General features: G+C 43.0%; 1 protein-coding gene across 1 annotated transcript in view; it reads left to right on the top strand.

The window, feature by feature from the left end:
• The first annotated feature begins 326 nt into the window (after nt 1–326).
• POM121C (POM121 transmembrane nucleoporin C) overlaps nt 327–18,293 on the top strand; it is a 44,503-nt gene continuing 26,536 nt past the window's right edge. The window contains exon 1 of the mRNA XM_055562783.1: nt 327–1,067. The gene's annotated coding sequence lies outside the window, so the exon portion shown is untranslated. The remainder of the gene's footprint in view (nt 1,068–18,293) is intronic.

Raw genomic sequence — 18,293 nt, 5'->3', positions numbered from 1 at the left:
ACCAATGAATTTGCATTACTAAGTTTTACTGACTTAGGGCTAAAGTTTTCAAATGAAAGCTACAATATCTCTGCATTTGCTTATGCGTGCATGTCTATGCATGTACATTACAAAATGTTTAGGTGATATTTTTCTGCCTTTGGATGCTATTACCAAGTTAGTCATAAAACCCCTTAAAGGAGTTCTATTTGAATTGATTTAGAGATAAATGTTCATCAGAAACATTTTTTTAGATTGTATGATGGCTGTCATAATAGCATGTGTTTAAAAAACCTTATCAAAACTGGTGAATTTTGTGTAGCCATTTTGATATTGAAGATGGAAGGAAATAAAGCAACATTTTCTGCATATTATGCTTTATTACTTCAAAAACGGTAAAAGCATAATTGAAATGCATAAAAAGATTTGTGCAGTGTATGCAGAAGGTGTTATGTGACTGATCAAACAGGTCAAAAGTGGTTTTTGAAGTTTCATGCTGGAAATTTATCACTGGACAATGTTCAAGGTCAGGTAGACCAGCTGAAGTTGACAACAATCAAATGGAGACCTTAATTCAGATCAATCAATATTTTACCACGGCCCGGAGAGAGCCGACATACTCAAAACACCCAAATCAAGCATGGAAGAATCATTTGCTGTCACAATACAACCTGGCCCAAATTGAACAGCTAACACCTGTTCTATTAGTATGAGCAGTAAAGAAAAGTCCTTTTGGCTCCTCACCACCGCTCTTCACGGAGCTTCTACCTAAAACCACAGGTTCTCTGAGGGAAGGTAGCAACCTGCTACCGCCGGCTACCACCCCTTTTCCCAACCCCCGGTTGCCTAGCAACCAGCTCCCTCCTGCCCCTCTCGCGTGAGTCGCCCGCAGTGACGCGAGACAGGCGCGGTGCATGTTGGGACCACGCGGGTTTGTGTCCTTCTGGGCCCTCTGGTCAGCGAGGCTGACAGGTCTTCGCGGCCTAGACTGGCGAACGTCAGAGCCTCGCGGGCCGCAGCTGCCTGGGCTGGCTTGTTACCGGGGCCGTGGCCAAACCGTCCACCCTCACCTGGAAGTGCGCGCTTGGGTAAGCCCCTGCCACGCCCTGAGGCCGCATAGGTGTCTCAGGCTTCCCTCTGAGCTGGTCACCAGCGGCTTCCGACTCCGATGATGTGGTGGACAGAGCAGTGTGTTGGGGTTTGTCAAGCACGTCATAATTACGAGGCGACTCGATAGACGTGAGTTTGAGTGAACTCCGGGAGATGGTGATGGACAGGGAGGCCTGCCGTGCTGCGATTCATGGGGTCGCAAAGAGTCGGACACGACTGAGCGACTGAACTGAACTCAGTGCTTAATAGGTGCACAGCGTTTGTCGCTTAGTGAGGGCTCCAGCCGTTCTTCGTTGGTCTTCCTCACTGGGGTTTGCCCCCGCCCTCATGGGTCCCACGATGCTGGGACATGATTCTGCTCCTCATCTCAGCAACATCTCTCTCTTCAGGATTCTGTTCCTGGCCCTCTTTTAACAGATGCTGGTCTGCTACACCGTCTTCTCAGTTACAAGGGTGGTTTTAGATGGTTTTTAGTTCTCAAGTAACAAGACTTCTAAGCTCTAAGACAGCATTTTGTCTGTTTGTAGGGACTTGTGTGCCTTTTTTCATATCTCAGACTCTTTCTAAAAGTGAAAGTGAAGTCGCTCGGTTGTGTCCAACTCTTTGTGACCCTATGGACTGTAGTCCTCCGTCCGTCCTTGGGATTTTTCCAGGCAAGAATACTGGAATGGGTTGCCATTTCCTTCTCCAGGGGATCTTCCCTACCCAGGGATTGAAGTTGGGTCTCCCACACTGTGGGCAGACTCTTTACCATCTGAGCCACCAGGGAATCCCATGTGTGCCTTTTTTCATATCTCAGGCTCTTTCTAAATCTGAAGTCAAAATAATTCACTTTCTTTCCCATTCCCCCACCTCTTGTGTGTTCACTAAATTCCCGTAGTTACCAAGGCATGAAACTGTCAGATTTGATTCTTAACCAGCCTTGTAGCCCCATTGTTCTGTGAGATTCCAGGTTCTATATACAGCTGTCTCCATCCTTTGCATTTTTTAGCCCACTTTATTTATTTTTGTTTATTTCTTTGGCTGCACCAGATCTTTGATCGTCGTTGCAGCATGCAGGGTCTTCTAGTTGTGTCATGTGGGATCTAGTTCCCTGGCCAGGGATCAATCTCGGGCCCCCTGGGTTGGGAGCTCCTGAGTCTTAGCCACTGGACCACCAGGGAAGTCACCGTTCTTTGCATTCTTACTGCTCCTCCGCAGGCCCCCCAGGGTCTCTTTGGTGTCTTCCCTTAGTTTTCTTTCCGCTCCTCAGGCTGGATAACTTCAAAGGATCTGTTTTGAAGTCTGCTAGTCTTTTACTTCTGAAATCCGCTGTTGAAACCCTCTAGTGAATTTTTCATTTCGGTCAATATACTTTCCAGTCCAGGATTTCTGATTGCTTCCTTTCTATCATTCTTTTTAGTAATGTTCTCATATTGTTCATCCGTCATCTTCCTGATTTTCTTTAGTTTCTTTGTCCATGGTTTCCTAAGCTCATTGAACTTAAGATGCTTGATTTAAAGTTTTTGTTTAGTTAGTCCAGTGTCTGGGCTAATTGTTTTCTTTTTTTTCTTGTGAATGGCCCATACTTTCCTTTTGCTTTGTTTAAAATTTTTTTGTTGAGAGCTGTATATTCTAAGTGTTGTAATGTGTCATCAGTGGCTCAATTGTGTCCAACTCTTTGTGACCCTATATACTGTAGCCTACCAGGTTCCTCTGTCCATGTGATTTCCCAGGCAAGAATACTGGAGAAGGTTGCCATTTCCTACTCAAAGTGTTATAATGTGATAAGTCTCAAAATGTGATTCTTACTCATCAGGGATTGCTATTTTTTGCTTGTTGAGGGCTGGAACTGTTATTTTTACAAACTATTTTTGAAAAATGTGTATTCCTTGTTTTCCTGTGGTCACTGAAGTTTCTGTTCGATTTTCTCTGCTGTCTGTCAGTGACCTGACATAGGACCTGATTTTCTTAAATGTTTGACTCTAAATAGGGAGCTAGGGGAGGTGTATTCTGTCTCTTTTAATCTGATAGATGCTCCAGGAAAAGCCAAAGAAAACAGATTTGCCAGTAGGGTCAAATCCAAGTTAAGCGTCAATGCTGATCTTCCAGGACCCATCCAACCGATCAAACTGTGTGACCCCAAACTTTGGGAGGACAGTGTTTCCACTGTCTACTCTGGCATCAGCCAGCTTCTTCAGCAACATAGGCTGCTATCCTATACAGCTGCAGCATGTCTGAGGAACGAGGGATATTGACTAGTTTGCACATGTTCTTCACTTGTGAAAGACCAGCAACCTTTCCCTTCATTGTTAGAAGGACTCCTCAGGTTGTTAAAAGTTTCTGGTCATGTTCCGAGTTACAAAACAGTTGATTTCAGTCATTCTGTGTAGCTCAATGATTGCTTTGGTGAAGGGACAAACTTCTAGTTCCTCCTCTGTCATTTTGTGTGACATCACTCTGACTCATAGTTTTAGAACAATATATTCTGATAATCTCTGTTTTCTTAATTGGTCTGTTTAGATGATTTACATTTAATATAATTTTTGATTGGTTAGGATTTAAGTCTGCCGTTTTACTTATTTTCTATTTGTTCCTGCTTCTTTGGTGCTTCCTTTTCCCTTTTCTTGCCCTCTTATGGGATGGATACTTGAACATTTTTTATTATGTCATTTTAATATAGCTGTGAAAGTGAATGTGTTAGTCGCTCAGTCACGTCCGACTCTTTCTGACCTCATGGACTATAGCCCACCAGGGTCCTGTGTCCATGGGATTCTCCAGGCAAGAACACTGGAATGGGTTGCTACTTTCTTCTCTAGGGGATCTTCCTGGCCTAGGGATCGAACCTGGGTCTCCTGCATTGCAAGTATATTCTTTACCATCTGAACCACCAGGTACCCTCCCTAATATAGCTGTAGATTTTTTTAATGTAGCTTTTGTTGTATAGGTTTTCAGTGGTTACTGTTGAGATTATGTTACACATACTTATGATAGGTTACGAGTAGTATCAGTCTTTACAAGTTCAAGCAGAATGTAGAAACTTTACCCCCTTTAGGTCCCTTTTCTTCCCTTTATGACGTTGTTGTTTCAAATTTTACCTCTACATTTGTTGAGAGCCACATGAGGCAACATTATAATTTTGTTTTCATCTGTCAAACATAACTAAAAATTCAAGAGATTGTATTCACACAGATATTTGCCCTAAAAATTGCTTTTTCTCCTTTCATGATATTTCAAACTTCTGTTAATTTCTTTTTATTTGGAGAACTCTTCCTTTGTCACTTTTTTTAGAGCAGGTCTGATAGTGGCAGATCACTTCACTTTCTCCATCTCTTGATATTTTTAGTTCACCTTCTTTCTGGAAAGATATTTTCACTGGATATAGAATTATGCATTGTCATTGTTTTTCTTTTGGCACTTTAAAAATGTTTTGTTATTTCCTTCTCCCCTCCATGATTTCTGATGAGAAATCTGTAGTATTTCAAATTGTTCTTTCTCTGTAGGTAATACTTTATTTTTCTCCACCTGTTTTCGAGATATTTTTTCTTTATTTTTAATTTTCAGACATTTGATTATGATGTATCTGGGTGTTGACTTATTTGAGTTTATTCTTTTAGGGTTTGCTCAGGTATTTGAATTGGCAGGTTTATGTCTTTTGCCAGATTTGAGAAGTTTTCAGCCATTATTTCTTCAAATAGTTTTTGTGTGCTGTACTCTTTCTCCCCTCCTTCTGGGACTCCAGTGACATGAGTGTTTTAGATCTTCTGTTATTGTCCCTTAATGCTTTTTTTTTTTTCTGTTTTGTCTCTTTTTCTTAGATTGGATCATTTCTACAGATACATCTTTAGATTCACTGATTCTTTTCTCTGTTAAATCTCCATTTTGCAATTGAGTCCATACAGTGCATTTTTTAACTTATTGTAATGTTTAAATACACAGAAGAACTGTACAAAAAAGATCTTCACAACCAAGATAATCACGATGCTGTGATCACTCACCTAGAGCCAGACATCCTGGAATGTGAAGTCAAGTGGGCCTTAGAAAGCATCACTACAAACAAAGCTAGTGGAGGTGCTGGAAAGATGCTGCTGTGAAAGTGCTGCGCTCAATATGCCAGCAAATTTGGAAAACTCAGCAGTGGCCACAGGACTGGAAAAGGTCAGTTTTCATTCCAATCCCAAAGAAAGGCAATGCCAAAGAATGCTCAAACTACTGCACAATTGCACTCATCTCACACGCTAGTAAAGTAATGCTCAAAGTTCTCCAAACCAGGCTTCAGCAATATGTGAACCGTGAACTTCCTGATGTTCAAGCTGGTTTTAGAAAAGGCAGAGGAACCAGAGATCAAATTGCCAACATCCGCTGGATCATGGAAAAAGCAAGAGAGTTCCAGAAAAACATCTATTTCTGCTTTATTGACTATGCCAAAGCCTTTGACTGTGGATCACAATAAACTGTGGAAAATTCTGAAAGAGATGGGAATACCAGACCACCTGACCTGCCTTTTGAGAAACCTATATGCAGGTCAGGAAGCAACAGTTCAAACTGGACATGGAACAGCAGACTGGTTCCAAATAGGAAAAGGAGTACATCAAGGCTGTATATTGTCACCCTGCTTATTTAACTTCTATGCAGAGTACATCATGAGAAACCCTGGACTGGAAGAAGCACAAGCTGCAATCAAGATTGCCGGGAGAAATATCAATAACCTCAGATATGCAGATGACACCACCCTTATGGCAGAAAATGAAGAGGAACTAAAAAGCCTCTTGATGAAAGTGAAAGAGGAGAGTGAAAAAGTTGGCTTAAAGCTCAACATTCAGAAAACGAAGATCATGGCATCTGGTCCCATCACTTCATGGGAAATAGATGGGGAAACAGTGGAAACAGTGTCAGACTTTATTTTTGGGGCTCCCAAATCACTGCAGATGGTGACTGCAGCCATGAAATTAAAAGATGCTTACTCCTTGGAAGGAAAGTTATGACCAACCTAGATAGCATATTCAAAAGCAGAGACATTACTTTGCCACCAAAGGTCTGTCTAGTCAAGGCTATGGTTTTTCCTGCAGTCATGTATGGATGTGAGTTGGAGTGTAAAGAAAGCTGATTGCCGAAGAATTGATGCTTTTGAACTGTGGTGTTGGAGAAGACTCTTGAGAGTCCCTTGGACTGCAAGGAGATCCAACCAGTCCATTCTGAAGGAGACCAGCCCTGGGTGTTCTTTGGAAGGAATGATGCTAAAGCTGAAACTCCAGTACTTTGGCCACCTCATGCGAAGAGTTGACTCATTGGAAAAGACTCTGATGCTGGGAGGGATTAGGGGCAGGAGGAGAAGGGGACAACAGAGGATGAGATGGCTGGATGGCATCACCGACTCGATGGACGTGAGTTTGAGTGAACTCCGGGAGTTGGTGATGGACAGGGAGGCCTAGCGTGCTGTGATTCATGGGGTCTCAGAGTCGGACATGACTGAACGGCTGAACTGAACTGAACTGAATGTTTAATTCTGAAATTTCCATCTGGATCTTTAGGTATTTTTCTTTGATAAGACTTTCTATTTCTCAGTAAGTTTCAAGAGTGTTCATAATTATTTCTTGCAATATATTTATAACAGCTGCTCTAAAATCCTTGTTCAACAATTTCAATATCTTTGTCACCTTGCAGTCAGCATCTGTTGATTGTATTCTCTCATTTGAATTCTTTTTCTTAGCGCTTAGTATGAGGAGTAATTTTTAAATTTTATCATGGATATGTTGAATATTATGTTGTGAGGTTCTAGGGTTTTTTTTTTTTGTAAATCTATTTTAGGAGGAAATCAATTTCCATATATTTATATTCAGAATGCACATTCTTATCTACTTTTGTGGGCTTTGGTTTGAAGATGAGTTTCATTTTCACAGTGTTTTTCAGAGCTGTTCTGGCCTGCCCATCTGTCTACTACCCAGACACTGACTTGGAACCTCAGAGTATTCCTCACTGTAGTTCAATTCCCATAGCTTTTGCTGTGTTGGTACTGATTGGTTGGTTTCACATAGGCACTGCTTAGGAAAGCATGACCAATCCTTTGTAGACATGTTTAAAGAATGCCTTTTTCTAGCTCCCTGTTCTGCATTTGAGAGGGGATTAGGTGCTGCCTTTTTACTGTTATTCAGTTAGTGCAGGTTGTGGCTCCTCCCCACAGTCTCCAGGACCTGGCGGGTAGGGGAGAGGCGTCACCTCTGCTTTGTTGGTACCAGGTGGGCATGGCCAACAGGGCTTTGTCTTACAGCCTCTCAGGACCTGGTGGGGAGGGAGAAAGGTATGAGTTCTTTTGTGGCATTTGCCTAGAGTAGGGTGACAGTAATCAAAAGGGTACCATCTTGCAGAGCTCCCCTCCTCATGATCATTTGCTGGAGAGTATAGGCTTTTCGTAGGGCTTGGTTTTATGGGTTGTTTTGCTTTGAGAAGGGCTCAGTGCCATTTTCTAGTTGCAGACTGCTCTAACACCCAAGCCAAAATATATAAGAGTCAAAACAAACAGACCACCCAGGGCACTCACCACTGAGTCACCCCTTGAGTCTCCAGCCAGTTTGCCTTCTTTTCTCCACCTTTTGAGAGGTTTTTCTGATAGTTGTGCCATGTGTTTTGAACAGCAATTTTGGTTGTAAGTAGTGAGAGGAAGATGATGGAATGTGCGTACTCCATCTTCTTTGTACCAGGAAACAACATAAGGCATTTAAAATAGTTTTCTTGGGACTTTTCTTGCAGACTGGTGGTTAGGAATCTGCACCCCCAAAGCAAGGGGTGTGCATTCCATCCCTGGTCAGGGAACTAAGATCCTGCATGCTGTGCAACCAAAAAAAAAAAAAAAAAAGTAAAATTGGTTTCTTGGTAAGTTTTAGAGCATAACTTATCATTTTAATAACAATACACTTGTTCCTGTGTGATGAAAAAGCCTACCGGTTTTGTGTATTATGTCTCATGGTCCCATACTACAGCAGCCAGCTAAAACTTAACTCCAGTATACAACCCAGACCTTCTTCCTAAAGAGCTCTGTTGTTCAGCCCTGCTGCCTTAATACTCTGGCTTATGAGACCTCTCCCAATCTTCTTCCTCATTCCGTGTATCCATTTGGGCCCTCTCCTCCAGGTGGCTAGCCTCAGCCTTTCAACCCTTGCTGAACTTACAGTAGGACTGTTGGGAAGATTAAATAGACCAATACATGTCAAGCACTGAGAGCAGCAGCTGGCACAGAATAAGTGGTCCTGACATCGTAGTAGTGGTTGTTATACCCTCAATTTTGGCATAGCCTCAGCTTTACGTAAAACAAACCCCAGCTGTCTGTGGTCTACCACCAAAGTAGGGAAGTCAGATTCTTGTCAGCTTCAGTTTAAAGATGAAATTCACTCATGCAAACATTCACTGAATGCTCACCATGTTGAGTATTGTGAACAAGACACAATGTCTGTCTTCAGAGAGTCCAGAGACTATAGAGTAGGGAGTAATATGTATGTGAATGAGCACAATTAAGTAAATAAATGCAATGTAAATAGTCCGTGCAAGATAGTAGGGACACCAGGGTGGTAGTGGCCGCATCTTTGGAACTAAGGAAGGGTTCACAGAGGTGGTAACACTTAGGGTGAATCTTAGAAAATAAGTAGTTTTTCCCCTGATGAGTAAATGCATTTCATACAGAAGCAGGAGGAACAGAATTTCAGACACATGAATCAGTCTGGCAGGCAGTTTAGTACTCATATAATTTGTCGTGTGTCTGCCTTTGGATTGAAATTGTACGTTTAGAGAAGCACACAAGCCAGACTCTAACCTGAATTTCAAGGTCCCTCATGATCTAGTCCCTACTTTCTAGCTCTTTTTTTTCATCTCCTCCATTTTTTCTCCCAATTTAAGTGTAGTTGATTTACAGTGTGTGTGAGTTTCAGATGTACAGCAAAGTGATTCAGTGATACATATACATATATTCTTTCTCAGATTCTATTTCAGGTAGTCCCCTGTGCTATACAGTAGGTCCTTGCTGGTTATCTATTTTGTATATACCTAGTGTTTTCTCTTGTTATTGGCATACAGATGTTTATAATTTTGTCTGATATAACGTGTTAATACCTGCACAGTGATCCACAGTATCCACTCTCTTACTTTTGATTAATTGACTGATTTTGGTTGTGCTGAGTCTTCGTTGCTGCATGAGGGCTTTCTCCAGTTTCAGCAGGCCGTGGCTACTCCTTGTTGCTGTGCCCAGGCTCCTTATTTCGTTGGCTTCTGTTGCTGCAGAGCAGAGGTTCAGTAGCTGTGGTGTGCAGGTCTAGTTGCTCCGCAGCATGTATGTGGGATCCTCCCAGGGATTGAACTCATGTCCTCTGCATTGGCAGGTGGATTCTTAACCACTGCACCACTGGGGAAGTCCCATAGTATCCATGGGATCTGTGGATCTTAACACACCTCTTGGATCTGACCCTTGAGACAAGACCAGCAAAGGAGACACATTGAATCCAAAGTATAAAATGAGAAAAAAAAAAATTCAGTCATTAACCTGAATTGAGGTCGAGGGAAAAGAGTACAGGGCAGCAGATGTTTATGTGATGGCAACTTAGGTTGTTAACTGTAGCCTTGCGGGGTTGCCCCTCCTCCACTGTGTTGCTGACACGTCCTGTGCAGTTTCTTTTTATCCACAGCTGCCTCGGGCTTAATTATTTCTCCACACTTATTTTATCTGGATGAGAGTTAGGCAGATTCAATTTTATCTTCCATGCAGGGACTGCTGGGGCAGGATATCTACTAAACTATGCAGCTTTCCCCTACTTTTACCAGTTTGGGAACAGCCATTGCCTGCTCTGTCCTCTCCAGTCTCTCTTTTCCTGAGACACTGCTGACTGGAGGCTGCTCCTGTTCTCAGGGGTCCAGCATGGATGACATGAGCCAGGCCACTCGGTGTCTCCCGTCTGGACCCTTCCCTGCAGCACTTTTCTCTCGCCTTCCATGCTCTTGTCACATGAACATGCAGCATTCAAATGCACCAGCCTCTCTTTGGACTGCAGCCATTACACCTGTTGATTCCTCTACCTAAAGCTCTTTCCAAGGCTCCTCTTAGCCCTTCACCCCCTCAGCCAAAGACAAGACTGCCTCACAGAGGCCTTTGCTGACTGACCCTGTCAGCTGTTATACCCCATCCTGAGCTATCACGACAGCCGTTGGCAGATCAAGTTTTCCAAAGATGGCCACAGAAACGTTTCCCATCACACGTGCTCATCTGACTATGTAACCTTACAGCTTCTTCCACTGAGTGGTGGGAGGTCTGTCTCTGCCTCTTAAACCTGTGCAGATCTCAGTGATTGCCTTGACCAAGTAAAGTAGGACAGAAGTGACTATGTTAATTCCCAGGCTAGGTCATCAAAACGCTGTGCACGTCCACCTTTCTCTCTGGGAACGGTGGCTCTCAGAACTAAGCTGCCATACTCCAAGGAAGCACACGGTAATCCACATGGAGACCCAGCACGGAGAAGAAATGTGTACATGTTCCCGGCCCGTAATTCAGCAGATGTCCCAGCTGACAGCTGTTAGCAATGTGAGTGAAGAGGCATCTAAGTGACGCCAGCCTCCTACCATCAGTCATTCCTAGCCTTTGGGCCTTCCTAGTTGACCTTTCAAATACTGAGTAGCAGAAACAAACCAGTCCACATAGCATCAAAGAATCTCTAAGGATAATAATTGGTTTTCGCCACTGCACTTTTGATGGGGGGCTGCACTTGTCTTTGTTGCTGTGCCCAGGCTTTCTCTGGTTGTGGCGAGCGGGGGCTACTCTCTAGTTGCGGTGTGTGGGCTTTTCGTTGTTGTGAAGCACGGGCTTCAGGAATTATGGCACACGGGCTGTCGTCCTGTGGTACGTGGGGATTCGTGGACTAGGGATTGAACCGGTGTGCCCTGCATTGGCAGGCAGATTCTTAACCACTGGACCACCAGGGAGGTCCGCCACTGCATTCTTTATTGGTTTCTTATACTATTAGTAATCGAAACAGTCTTTACTATTGAATAATTTGGTACTTTCAGTGCTTTTCTATTTAATGTCTGACTTCTTTGTTAAACTACATCCTCCTTGAGGGCTTACCATGTCTGTGGTCCGTGTTGCTGTATACTGGGTAGCACAGAGCAGGTAGGGGGTGCACAGTAAATGGTGAACTAACAACTGGAAGGGATGCATGTCTTCTCTTAACATAGTAGACACCAGGCACGTGTTCCTACCCCCAGAACCGCTCTGGCCTGTGGTTCTGTGCTTCCCAGGCATCCCCATCCCTCGCAGGCACCCGCTTTCTCCCCGCCCTGACTCGTCTGCCAGTGAGAGGCGCACCACACCAACAGTGTGTTGCTCCACCATGTTTCTAACTTGCCAGCGGTGCCTGTAACCGTTCATGCCACCTCTGCAGGCGGAAGGGTGGAAAGGCTGAAAAACACGAGGCCAGGAGTTCCGGAGACAAACTGGACACATTTTAAAATTCTGTTGAGAGAAGAAATACACATCTTGGGTAGTTTGGGGTTTTGTCCTTAATGACAGTTCTTCACTGACAGTATTAGATTGTTGGAGTTAACAATCCACTGGGGACAAGCTTCAGGCTGCCCTCTAGTGGGAAGCAGCACAATAGAGTCCTTCTCTTTTGGCTCAGATGGTAAAGAATCTGCCTGCAATGCAGGAGACTAGGGTTCTATCCCCAGGTGGGCAGATCCCCTGGCGAAGGGAATAGCAACCCACTTCAGTATTCCTGCATGGAGAATTCCGTGGGCAGGGGAGCCTGGTGGCCTCCAGTCCACAGAGTCGCAAAGAGTCAGACACAAATGAGTGACTAACACTGTCACTTTCATAGCGTGTTACACCCGGAGGCAACCTGGACCTCTGCAATGAAGAAAATTAGTGTAGGAACCAGCTGTCTTGTTGACTATGTATCATTAGCACTTATGATATTAACCTGGCATTTAGTATAGGAGCTCAGCTAATATTTATTGAACAAACTAACCAACATGTACCGTTCATGAGCACTAGCACGTTTCTTGAGAACCTACTATGTTTAAGACACCAACACAAGCACTAGGTTATGCAGATCACAGCCGGGTAGTAAATATTTTAGGTTTAGAGGCCATATGGTCTCTATTACAGCTACTCAACTCTGCTCTTGGGGTGGAAAAGCAGCCACAGACAATAGAAAATCTAATGAGTGTGTCTTAGTTCCAGTGAAACTTGATTTTTAATGATTAGTTTACAGTACAAATGTTGATGTGAGACACAAGATTAAGGCCTAAAAGGCATTGTGGCTTCCCCCCTTCCTGGCTCTGGATTAATTGTTCCGTGGGAAGCCAGCTGCCATGTGATGAGGACACTTAAACAGCCCTGTGGAGAGGTCCCTGTAGTGAGAAAATGAGGCCTTCTGCCAACAGCTGGCAGGGAACTGAGGCCTCCTCCAAATAACCAGGCAGTGCGCTGTCTTGGAAGCAGACCCTATACATGACAGCATAATGTCTTGACTGCCACCTCATGAAAGATCCGGAGCCAGAACCCCCACTTAAGCCACTCCCAAATTCCTGGCTCTGTAATATAAGAAAGGTTCGTTGAGTTAAGCTACTTAGTTCAGTTCAGTTCAGTTCAGTTCAGTCGCTCAGTTGTGTCCGACTCTTTGCGACCCCATGAATTGCAGCACACCAGGCCTCCCTGCCCATCACCAACTCCTGGAGTTCACTCAAACTCACGTCCATTGAGTCAGTGATGCCATCCAGCCATCTCTACTTAATTGTGGGGTAATTTGTTATGCAGTAATAGATAACAAATACATTCCAGCATCTTTCCCATTGAATTACAGTGGTGCTAATATAGAACACTGGTTGACCACATGTATGCTAGTCTTTCTGGATTCTCTCTTCTGTTCCATTAACCTGTACATCTGTGTTCATGTCAACATACTGTCTTGATTACTATAACTTTTGCTGTAAGTCTTGAAGTTAGATAGTATAAGACCTCCAATTTAATTATTTGTCAGTTGAGTTGACTGAGCTATTCTGGGTTCTTTGCACAGCCATATAAAATTTTAAACCACCTTATCAATTTCTAGTTAAAAACCTGACATTTTCATTGGGATTGCACTGAATCTATAGATCAATATGAGAGAGAAATGGCTATCTTAACAATATTGAATATTCCAATCCATAAACATATCTCTCTCTATTAGATCTTTAATATCTCTAAAAATTATTTGCAGATTTAGTGTAATGTTTTAGTATTGAAGTCTTGCATATATTTTGTTACATTTAAATTTATCTGTAAATATTTCCCACTCCAGTATTCTTGCCTGCAGAATTCCATGGACAGAGGAGCCTGGCAAGCTCCAGTCCATGGAGTTACAAAGAGCTGGATACGACTGAGCAACTAATACAGACTATTTTAAATTATTATCAAATGTTGGCAATATTCTATGTGCCGTATCCTTGTAGTAGTTTGTCCCGACATAGTAGTTTGTTAATCTCCTACCCCGTCTTGCTCCTCTTCCCACTGGTAACCAGTAGTTTGTTCTCTATTATCTATGAGTCTGTTTATGTTTTTGTCAGGTATTTTCTGAGCGTGCATCTTGCTCTGGGCATTCGCGTAGCCTTCTAAATATTCTATTATACATAGATGATTATAAATGCCCTGCTTACCCAAAGAAACTCTACCCAGCTTTTCCTCCCAGACTTTAGGCAGCCTGCTTTAGTCTGTTATGAGGGTTGCCATAACAAAATATCATGGACTGAGTGGTATACACAACAGAAATTTGTTTTCTCACAGTTCTAGATGATGGAAGTCCAAGACCAAAGTGTTGGTACGGCTGGTTTTTCCTAAGTCCTTGCTTCTTGGTTTACAGATTACCAGCTTCCTGTATACTCCTGTGGCCTTTTCTCTGCATCTCTGGTGTCTCTTCCTCTTCTTATAAGGACACTAGTCATATTGGACTGGGCCCCACTCCTATAACCTCTTTTAACCTTAATTAATCTTTAAAGGCCCACTGGGGATTAGGGCTCAGTATTTACATTTTGGGAGAACACACTTCAGTCCGTAACAATAGTCCATTGTTTATCTCAACTGTAGTCTTTTGCCCCAGGCATCTGTGGTTTATTTACCTTGTGATATTTTCAAGCAATGTCCACTTGCTTTTCTGGCCTAAGTGAGTTCCAAGTTCAGCAGAACAGAAAAAGTGCCTGCATAATTCCTTCAGGTAGTTCCCATTACAGGTTAGAGCAGAAAGTGAAAGTGAAAGTGAAGTCTCTCAGTCATGTCCGACTCTTTGCGACCCCATAGACTGTAGCCTATCAGGCTCCTCTGTCCATGGGATTTTCCAGGCAATAGTACTGGAGTGGGTTGCCATTTCCTTCTCCAGGGGATCTTCCCAACCCAGGGCTCGAACCCGGGTCTCCCACATTGTAGACAGACGCTTTACTGTCTGAGCCACCAGGGAAGTTGGTTAGAGCAGAAATATAGGATAATTTGCAAATAAGATCTCTGCTCCCTATGAAACAGGGACCAGATTCCCACACTGGGAATGCAGGTTTCTATCTTCCTGATTGCTGCCAAGCTGGAGAGTGGGTGGGAGAAAAGAAAGTAAAAATGTCACAAAGCTTTCCACTACTTTAAAATGGCTGTTTTCTTGACTTAGCGTTTGTTTGGTTTTTGTAAATCTTTGATTGTTTTCCAGAGTTCTTTTTTTTCCCCCAGAGTTCTGATAAAGTTATTTCTAACAGTTACTGCTCTGTTTTTTGATGTTTATGTGAGGGGATGGGAGCTTGAAGATGCCGCCTCTGCTATTTTGCTTATGTCAATCTTATGTTTTTAAAAGACTTAAATAACAAGAAAAAAAGTCATAAAAATTTACCTATGTTACCATTTCTAATGCTCTCCGTTCCTTCATGTAGATCTAGATTTCCATATGGGATAATTTTCCTTGGGCCTGAAGGAAATTCTTTAACATTTCTTACAGTTGGTCTAGTGGTGATGAAGATATTAAAAGATATTTTTCACTGGGATATAATTTTACTTTTTTTTCTTTCAGTACTTTAAAGTTATTACTCTACTATCTTCTCACTTGCATTGTTTTCAACAAGAAATTTGGTATCATCTTTATCTTTGTTCCTCAGAAACAGTCTTTTTTCTTTAGAATTTTATCTGTATTGCTGGTTTTGACAATCTGACTTTGATGTGACTTGTTATAATTTTCTTTATATTTCTTGTACTTGGGATTGAGCTTCAGAATTGTGGGGTTTTTTAAATTTTTTTTACTATGGAAAGTTTGAGGCCATTATTTCTTCTCATACTTTTCCATATCGCTATACTTAACTTTTCAAATATTTGAAATGTAATCATATTAATGACTTCTTTTTTCTTTTTTGGCTGCACTGGGTCTTCGTTGCTGCTCGCAGGCCTTCTCCAGTCGTGAGCGAAGGCTGCTGTTTGCTGGAGGACTTGGGCTCCTCACTGTGTGGCCTCTCTCGTCGTGGAGCGCGGCCTCTGGGTGCTCAGGCTTAGTTGTAGCAGTGGCTGCCGTGTGTGGGCTCAGTATTTGCAGCTCATGGGCTCGAGAGCATGGGCTGCAAGAGCTCAGTTGCTCCACAGCACGTGGGATCTTCCCAAACCAAGGATTGAACCCACGTCCCCTGCATTGGCCGGGGGTTAAGCACTGGACTGCCAGGGAAGTCCCTAAGGTAACTTTTAATGTCATTCTTTGCTAGTTTTAACCTCTGTGACCGTTCTGGGTCAGTTTTGCTTATTCTCCTTCTGACAGGTCATGTTTCCCTGCTTGTTGGTATGCCTGGTAATCTTTGGATGTCTGACATTGTGAAGTTTGCCTTGGGAAGTTCTGGTAACTTTTTATTCCTGTAAGTTTTCTTGAACTTTGTTTTGGGATGCAGATAAAGTCCTTGGAAAAGTTTGATTCTTTTAGACTTTGCTTTTTGATCTATTAAGAAGGTTGAGAGCAGTGTTCAGTCTGAGGAGGATTGTTTCCTCTGCTGAGGCACCAGTGCCTTCCTAAGTACTCTACCCAGGGTCCTGGGAATTATGCTTTTCCCAGTCTGGCCAGGGGAACAGATACCTTTCCTAGCCATTTTTTAGTGCCAGATCCTGTTTCCTCTAATGCTTTTTCTTTGGCTTTGGGTAGTCTCCTCATAAACATATACTAATGAGTACTGTGCTGCATACTCAAGGAGAAACCTCTGTAGACCTCTGGGATCCTGTTACAGTTCTCTTCTCTCTGGTATTCTTTTATTATTTTCTCTGAGCTACTTGGCATGTGGGATCTTAGTTCCCCAACCATGGATCGAACCCATGCCCCCTACATTGGAAGCAGTCTTAACCACTGGACCACCTGGGAAGTCCCTGGAATTCTGTCTTTTAAACTTTACTGCTTTGGTAAACTCTTAGCTCCGTCACCTCCATTTCAGATAGGCAGGGAACTGACAACAGCCCAATAGACTCCCTGAATCCTTTCTACTGTTTCAACTGGATGCTAAGGGTGTTAAAAATGCCTTTACGGGATGCCTCCACTTTGGCATGGCCACAGCTCCCTTGTCAATGTTCTTATCCAAGGACTGCTCTAACTCTGGTATCTCTGTTCCAATCTTAGTCCCATATAGTACCCACTTTCTAGTGAGCATCGGGTTGTCTCACTCTGCATATACAGCCTGGCTGTATTATACAGGGTTATCCAGAGAAACAGAGCTAATAAACTAGAGATAAACACACACATATTTATTATTACTAGGAAGAATTAGGAATTGGTTCATGTCATTATAGAAAACTGAGAAATTCCAAGATCTGTAGTCAGCAAGCTGGAGACCCAGGAGAGCTGATGGTGTAGTTCAGTCCAAGAAGCAGAAGAGCCAGTAGTTGGAATTCTAGTCCAAATCCAAGCCTGAAAGCAGGAAAAGACTGATGTCCCACCTCAAACACAGGCAGAGAGAATTCTTTCTCATCCCTTTTGTTCTATTCAGACCTTCGGTGGTGGATTGGTCGAGGCCCACCCACTGTGGAAAGAGCAATCTCTTTACACTGTTCATCTCATCCAGAAACACTCCCATAGACACACTGAAAAATGATGTTTAACAAAACATCCGGGCACCCCATGGTACAGTCAAGTGGAGACAAAATTAACCATCACACCAGCATTCAGCCGTAGATCTGTGGGGGTCCTACTCTGTGTCTGCATGGCACCCTCCTTTTTCTTGCTCTGCCCAATGGTTTCCAGCCATTTCAGTTGTTTCAAAGTCTGGCCTCTGCCTCCTGAGCCCAGTGGGTTCTCCCTACCCTGCTTAGACTCTAGCTCTCTGCAATAGTTGGAGAAACTGTCCCCAGGTAGAGGAGCAAGATCTGGGGGGCTCACCTTATGAGTTTCTGCTCAGGGATCAGCTTGTGCTTCCTGTTGTCCCCTGTCTGAAAACAGTTGCCTCAAAAATTGTGCCCATTTGTATAGTTGTCTATGGTAGGAGGACTGTTGTATCACTTAATCATGGTCAGATAGGTGGTTAATTTCCAACTGTTTTTTATAGTATTTTGTTATATGAATGATACCACTATTCATCTGTCCTTGTGTTGGTCTACATTAGACATTTGGATGTGTTCAAATAGTCAGTTATACAAATGATGCTGCAGTGACTATCTTTGTACCCAGAAATGGAACTGCAGGGTTATGAGATACATTATTTCTTCAACTTTTTGTGATATTGCCAAACTGCTCTCCAGATTACATTGTTTTACATATCCACATATAGCACACAAATTCCATTTGTTGCACATCCTTGCCAAAACTGGATCCTGTTGAACTATTACATTTTTCTACTTTTTCAAATAAATGCCAGATGTTACCTTGTTACCCTGATGAGTGTGTATGAGTGCTAAGTTGCTTCAGTCACGTCTGACTCTGTGGGACCCTATGGACTGTAGCCTCCAGGCTCCTCTGTCCATGGGCATTTTCCAGGCAAGAATACTGGGGTGGGTTGCCATGCCCTCCTCCAGGGGATCTTCCCGACCCAGGGATTGAACCCACGTCTCATGTCTCCTGCACTGGGAGGTGGGTTCTTTACCACTAGTACCACCTGGGAAGCCCTGTTACAGGAATAAATCCTTCTTAACTTACCAGTAAGATTAAAAATATATATGTGTGTATGTACATACATATATATACACATATACATGTACGTATGTATATATTTATTATTGGCTACTTGGA

The sequence above is a fragment of the Bubalus kerabau genome, chromosome 23 (genome assembly GCF_029407905.1).
Source record: "Bubalus kerabau isolate K-KA32 ecotype Philippines breed swamp buffalo chromosome 23, PCC_UOA_SB_1v2, whole genome shotgun sequence".
NCBI classification, from domain to species: domain Eukaryota; kingdom Metazoa; phylum Chordata; class Mammalia; order Artiodactyla; family Bovidae; genus Bubalus; species Bubalus kerabau.
The sequence above is the reverse complement of the archived record's forward strand: the minus strand, read 5'-3'. Positions and strand labels throughout refer to the sequence as shown.